At 50.2% G+C, this 7,314-nt stretch overlaps 1 pseudogene; it reads left to right on the top strand.

The window, feature by feature from the left end:
• Positions 1–388: 388 nt before the first annotated feature.
• LOC129634510 (myeloid-associated differentiation marker-like) lies at positions 389–4,668 on the top strand (annotated as a pseudogene).
• The last annotated feature ends 2,646 nt before the right edge of the window (positions 4,669–7,314 follow it).

The raw sequence follows: 7,314 nt of genomic DNA, 5'->3' as shown, positions 1-7,314 counted from the left end.
ATCGTCTGCTGGTCTTAGCTGTGGTTCATCTCATACCTGGCTGATCTCCTCTAAACACATTTCTCTACTCAGCAGTTTGGGTCTCCAGCTGAAATGATTATAAACCTCTTTTCTCTCTCTCTCTCTTTTTTTAAAAGGATCTTTTTCTTTTCCAAATAAAGAACTTAGGAAGTCTCAGGAAGACTGGACCTACGTGGAGAAATTCCACAAGAAATAATTAACCAACCAAACAAACAATAAACCTCCAAGCCAAAATTATATAGCAGTGAGGTGCACACCTCCCAAATTCAGGTTGTCCGGCTGTCCAGAGCACAGAACTTTTGTCTGTCTTTAATATCTGGTGGATTTGCCTGACCCAAGATTGGACTTCTTAAGTTCGGTTCTGGGCATGGGTAAGTGGGAAACCCTCTGAAGCTTACACTTCCTGAAGATGAATAGAGAGGGAGAAACTTGGTTTCCATGGCAACTAGGGGGTCCCAATCATAAACAACCATTTTTTCTACCTGGAGCCAAGTCTTCGAAAAGTGACTCAGCCTAAGGTTTGCACATTGGGGACCTCCTATCTGGTGGTTGGTGATGTCAGTGGAGAGATTTTTATGGAATTATTCAGAGTATGTCCTACAAAATAGAAATTAACCTATCAGCTGCAGGGCCTAAAATAAAAACTGATTTGCAGCCACTTTGTGACAACACCATTGCCAACCAGAAGTAGCCTTTGGCTCCCCGACCCAGGGCTCAGTTGGAATTTTTTTCACAGTAGCATAAACTCTCAGAGCCAGCATGGCTCTTCGGGATTGTCCAACCCCCTCATTTTACAGATGAGGTTTCGTTTGAAGCTAAGTTCCAAGCAGAATTTGCATCCAACAGGAAACAGCATTAACATTTTCCAGAAGCCGCCCTTGCCTCTCTGGTGAAGGCTACTTTAGCACAAAAGTCCACGTCTTGTTTCAATTAGCTTGCATGCTTTGGGCACAATTACTGGAAAATGGGGAGCTGGGTGGAGGAAGTGATGTCACTGGAGACCCCGGTAAAAGCCTGGTGATGTGTTGACAGTCACTGAGGCCCTCACTAATGTGATTGGTGATGGAGACAGGAGTGAGGCTGCTGTTACTGGAGAAGCTGGTTCTAGGTGGCAGCTACTGGTCCTCAGGGGCCATTATGGGAGAGGCACCTGAGTGTCAGGCCTCAGGCAGGGGAGGGAGTGTGTCCACCGTGCTGAGTACCAGATACAAGAGCGCCACCTACTGTCTGAGGAGATCAAGTGGATCTCTGCATCTACTGGGGGCAAAGAAGGTGTAGTTAAGTATGCTGGGCGGCTTCTCCATGGCTCTGAACTGTTTGAGGAGGACCCTTTTCTCCAGCTGTTGTCCCCAACACCCCTCTCTGCCAACCTTGGTTCCTCCACCTGCTGCATCTCTCAGGAGAGCTGGGTTCCACCACACTGACCAGGGCTCACAGAGGATGGGCTCCAGTTCCCTGGGTCGTGGGCTTTCTATGAACTCACAGAAGCCTCTGCCTCATGGGTTTCTCTTCTGAGCGCGCGCGCGTGTGTGTGTGTGTGTGTGTGTGTGGTGTCTTGGGGAAGGGAGGGTGGAATGAGGGAGCTGGTGCTGTTATGCTGACAATGCAAGTCTGTTCTGCAGCCCGGAGGAAAAAATTAGTACAAACTAGAAGAAAGAAAATTTTGGTGTTTCCAAGAATACTTAAATAATTGCTGCTATTCTGGCCCTGAGATTGTTGGTTTGTTTGAGTAATAGCTCTGGCCTGAGTCCTTAACACCACTCTGGCTCCCAGAGGCCAGGCTGGCTCTGTCACATCTATAAGGATTTCCCCAGAATGTGTGGTGCTCAGAGGGACTCCATGGTGACACAAGGGAGCCAAACACTGGGCTATAAGGTGAGATGGTGAAAATGGCATGTCACTGTCCAGAGACACTTCTCGGGGCTCACAATTCATAGCATTTCAGACATGTTGAGGCTTTCATGGGGCTTCTTCAGTTCCACTTCAGGCCTCTCCTCCATGGGGAAGGTTGGCTCTATGCCTGCCTCCCTTCTGGGTCAGAAGACACCTACTGGACTGCCTCAGGGCCCCTGGGACCCTGGAATGCCCCCAGTCAACTCCAGTCTGTTCCCCCCAGCCCCGCCACAATCCCAGTGCATCTTCAGGGCTGGACCCTCCCAGGGGTCCTGCAGGGGCCTCCTCTTTCAGCTTTTGCCTTTAAAAAGGGGCTGATCATCCATCCATCCCTACCCACTCCCTGGGATGCCCTGAAAGGCTCCATTCAGCATCAGACACAGCATCCTTGTTCATTTCCAATCCCTTGGTTCCCAGCTTGGAAGCTGCTAACCAGTCTCCCAGGCCAGGAAAATCCTGCTCAGGTAGGACTACTCTTAGATCTTTCCAGACTTCCACCTGGATGGCAGCTTTGGAGCTTAAGAGCCAGACATATTAATTTATTCTATGATTCCCCCATGATCCTCTACCTTGGAGTCATACTGGATTGGGGTCTCCCTTCCCTAATGCGCAAGAGTCACATGTTAAGGTAAAACTCGGGGGAGGGGATTCAGAACAGTCCCTACTTCCCATGTCATCCTGTCCCCACAGCCTTGCTCTCACCCCAGGGCTCCTCCCTGTTCACCCCTGAAGCTGCCCTCCTCCGGGTGGGGCTGTGTCCCTCAGATGGCAGCTCCTTCTCATGATGCTGCAGGGAGGACAGGCTGGGACCCGTAGGTCTTCAGGTTGCTGTGGAAGGAGGCCGTGGCCTTGAAAGTGTATCCTGGGTCCCAGAGCCTTGAGCTTTGGTCCTGGGTTCCCACCCATGGGCCCTTTTGACATGTGGGCTATAGAGCAAAGCCTTCAAACCCGCAGCTTTGGCACTGTTATTTGGGTTCCCATTTCCTAGTCATGCACCCTTAGTATGCGAGTGTGCTCAGTTGTGTCTGACTCTTGGCAGCCCCATGGACTATATCTTACCAGGCCTTTGTCCATGGGATTTTCCAGGCAAGAATATTGGAGTGGGTTGCCATTTCCTTCTCCAGTGCCACCTTAGGGAAGGACTTAATTCCCCCAACCTTAGTTTTCTTGTCTGTAAAATGGGGTTAGCAGTACAATCCACAGTCCCTTTCCTGAAACCCTGTGGGTCAGATGTGCTCCAGGACTCCGAGTTTTTCAGCTTCATTTATGTAACATGGTGCATCTATCCTACATGACATAATACCCGCCTGGGGTCTGAAACACCTTGTAATCAAACACATTGGTGTTTCTGCAACTGAATTTTGAACATTCACACTACATGAAATAAAGACCATAAATGGTCTGGGTCTGTTCAGTTCAAATTTTGTTACCAAACAATTTTTTTAAAAAAATTCTTGTTCAATTTTCAGAATTTTGAAAGGTTGGGGTTGCAGATAACGGTCAGGCTACCCTGTGTCTCTGTAGATAATGGCATGCAGCAGAAAGAGGTGAAGAAATGTTCATGGTCTGATGCCAGACCCAACCCAGCTGTGAGCTTTGGGATAAGACAAGTCTTGTGACAAGGTCAAGGGTGATGGGTGAAGGAGAACCATTCGGGAGTGGCTGTGCTGTTACCCGAGTGTCTGAGCCATTGATTCCAATTCCACAGATCCTGAGCCTCAGCCATCACAGGGCCCTGAGCCTTTCCCTGGCATCTGACTTAATCCACCTCCAGGGCTGGACCTTTCTCGGGTGGATCCTCAGCTAAGACCTCTGCCACACCGGTGACCAGTAGGACCAGAACGACTACCACATGATCGTCCTCAGGCCCTGGGCTCCCCGACCATTATGGGCTGCTGCCTCCGACAGCTGCAGCTGTTCTCCACCTGCATGGCCTTCTCGCTGGGGGCCAGCGTGGGCACCTGGAAGGGGGCCATAGGTAACTGGTCCATGTTCATCTGGTGCTTCTGCTTCGTCCTGACCCTCCTCATCCTCATAGTTGAGTTATGCGGGCTGGAGGGCCACTTCCCCTTCTCCTGGGACAACTTTCTCATCACCTGCAACTGCTACTCCGCCCTCCTCTGCCTCTCGGCCTCCATCATCTACCCCATCATCTACATTCAGTTCTTGTCCAACAGCCATGACTGGGACCGCACCATCATCTCCACTGCATTCTCCTGCATCGCCTTTGTGGCTTATGCCATGGATGTGACCTGGACTAGGGCCCAGCGCAACATGATCACAGGCTATATGGCCACCGTGCCAGGCCTGCTTAAGGGGCTGGAGACCATCGTGGCCTGTGTCATCTTTGTCTTCCTCAGCAACTCCTCCCTGTACCTGCACCAGCCGGCCCTGGAGTGGTGCGTGGCCGTGTACTCCATCTGCTTCATCTTGTCATCTGTGGCCATCCTGCTGAACCTGGGCAAATGCGACAGCAGGCTGTCCATCCCCTTCTCCATTTTCCAGGTTGTGATGACCCTGCTCTCTGTCCTCCTCTACATCACTGCGCTGCTCCTCTGGCCGATCTACCAGTTCAACGAGGAGTTGGGCAGGCAGCTCCAGCGGTCCAGTGACGTGAACTGCAGCAGTGGAATTCCCACCTCCGTGTGCATCTGGGACCAACAACTGGCTGTGGTTAGTTTGACAGCCATCAACCTGCTGATTTATGTGACTGACCTGGTGTTCTCTACCCGCCTGAATTTTAACAGCGGCTGAGGCTTTGCCCAAGGGCTCCCAATTCCTCCCTTGTCTCACCTGAAGTTCATTACCAAGCTCTGATGTCCTCTTTCCGGCTCTCCTCTCTCCCTTCGGACATCCTTCTGCATTCATCTCACTCCCTTTCCCATTTCCTTCCCACCTTCTGCTCTATCTCCTTCCTGTTTTCTTTGGTTGCTCACATCCTGTTTTGCCTTTTTCTCTTGCTGCTCTCTCATCTTTTCTACATTTTCTGTTTTTTTCCCCTTTTCTGTTCATCCTTGGTTTCCTCGTTTCCTGTGTCCTGACCACCTCTCCCCATTTTCCTTCTTCTGATCCATCAGGACCTGAGACCCCTTCCTTCTCTGCCCACTACCTCCTAAGGTGCTGACTCCACAGCACACAGCCCTCTGTGCAGCTGTTCACACCCTGGGCCTCCGGAGGGGCCTTGTTGCCAAAGCAAGTCTGTCCCTCTGGTGTATGTGTGATGGGTTTGGGGATGGGGGTGGGTAGCTAGGCATTGGGTCCTCTTTCTTTGTGTACAGTATGTCTCCCATTTAAGTTAAAAAAAAAGTCTCTGGAGGTCAGTAATTTCCAGTGGGTGGGAATCTTGAAACAGAGACCCTGGGTCCCTAGGCCCCAGCTGGTGGTTGGCCCCATCTGACATTGGCTCCAGAATTTTTCCAAGTTTACTGAAAACCCACTGCCTACAGAAGCCATCTTAAAGGAAGCAAAGGCTGAATGCCGCCCCCCCATCCCAACTACTCTCTGGGGAATCGAAGCAGGAGCTGGTGAAGAACCCCAGAGTCTTGAAGACAGCTGTCTGCAGTGTTACTGAGGGGCAGCGATGTGGCCTTCCTGCCTCAGTGATCAAAACAGCAGGTCCTGCCTCTGCAGGGAGAAGAGCATGGCCCTGCCAGCTTTAAAGCTGATGTTAGCCTGCCTGAGATTTTTTGTTTTCTTTTTCTGGTCAGGAGGACAAAATTGACTGAGTGGACCTGTTCTTAAAGGTGAAATTTCTTTTCTATTTTTCTGGGGAAGGTGGGTTGACTGAGTGGGGATTTCAGCTGCTGTAGTCAAGTGAATGGCAGTACCTGAGTGTGTGCGCACACACATCAGTGGCTTTTTGCCACTGCGTTCTGCTTTTCTGAGACTCAGGCATAAAGTGACTTAAATAAATGTAGAAAAAAATATGTATGGTTTCTTTTAATTACCTGGAGTTTCCAATCCCCATCAGCCCCTGCTGTCAACCATGGAAATCTTGTCCTTTCTTCCACATCCACAATGTTCTTTTTTAAGCATCTCAAAGATAAAATAAACAAAATGAAAATGAAACCAACAAAATCCACAGGTCGTAATTGCCCAAACTTGACTAGAAATCAGAAAGAGCCTAGGTCTTAAAGGGGCCCTGCCAGCCCTTGGATGCCTCTCTTTAAAGGCGTGTGCTTTGTGCATACTGACTGTATGTGTGTGTGTGTGTGTCAGTGGGGAGGCATACATGAAGACCAGCAGCTCTTTAAATAACTGGCAAAGTCATCTCAAGCCTTCTTCCTCTCTTATTCTCAGCCACAAAGCCTCAGAGCCCAGCATCCTAGAGTCACCAGGGCCAGAGGAGCCAGGCAAGCAGAGCTGTAGGGGAGGGGAGGGGAAGGGCCCCCTCTGCTGTCCCTCACTCCTGTACTGGGATGAAGTGTGTGATCTTCACCCAGAGGTGGGTTGGATGGAGGGGAAGGGCTCCCAGGAGGTGGTCCTCGTGGCAGGAAAAATCTTAAGAAGCAATAAAATAAAATTTGTATTTTAAAACAAGAAAAATTTATTTGGCCAAATACACCTAAAGCTGGGTTAAAAAGTTAAACAGATTTCTTTTTTGCAGGACTTCTTAGGACTAAAAGAGATCTATAGCAGTAAGTGATTCCCAGACTTATGTGATCAGGGAACTGTTTTTTTCCATGGAACATCATGGACTAGTATTCCATGGGATACTCTTTGGGAACCATCAGTCACATCCCCCTCCCCCTAGACTGGTTCAACAGCTTGTCTGGAAAGGCTCTAACAACATCACCTCCCACAGTGGGCCATCTTATTTTGCAGCAGCTTTCATTCCTTAAGGGGTGCAATTCCACTTGCCCTGCTCTCTGGACTTGCACAGAGAATTTCAATCTCTGCTCAGCTGGAGAGTTCTCTGAAAAGTCCTCAAGAGTCCTTGGCTCTCCTCTGCTCACCTGCTCTAGACAGGATGTCTTTGAGTTGATTCAGGTGCTCGTTCAGGGCAGGAATTGGGTTTTGCTGTGGGATCTGCAGTGCCTGGCACACAGTGAACATACAGGAAATAGTTGTTTAGAAGAGAAAGGCATAGAGGCTCCCTGGATGGCTCACACAACCACAACAGTGCCTCCATCTAGAGAACTTCCACATTCCTGTCTGCTTCGTTGTCAAGCCATGGCCATTCTTAGGGTTTATTATTAGCAAAGGAGACAGAGGCCCTGATGGCAGGAAGCTGGCTGGGGCTCAGGGTGCTGGCTCTTCTGCCCTGGGGGCCTCTCAGCAAATAGTCCCTTGGAAACAGGGCAGTGGTCCCTGAGGAGGGGGCAGGCTGGGAGTGGCCTCACTCCCCCCACACACTGGACCCTGGAGGAGCCCCTGTGTGAGCAGGACTGCAGCCCTGGC

The sequence above is a fragment of the Bubalus kerabau genome, chromosome 19 (assembly GCF_029407905.1).
Source record: "Bubalus kerabau isolate K-KA32 ecotype Philippines breed swamp buffalo chromosome 19, PCC_UOA_SB_1v2, whole genome shotgun sequence".
Lineage (NCBI taxonomy): Eukaryota > Metazoa > Chordata > Mammalia > Artiodactyla > Bovidae > Bubalus > Bubalus kerabau.
The sequence above is the reverse complement of the archived record's forward strand: the minus strand, read 5'-3'. Positions and strand labels throughout refer to the sequence as shown.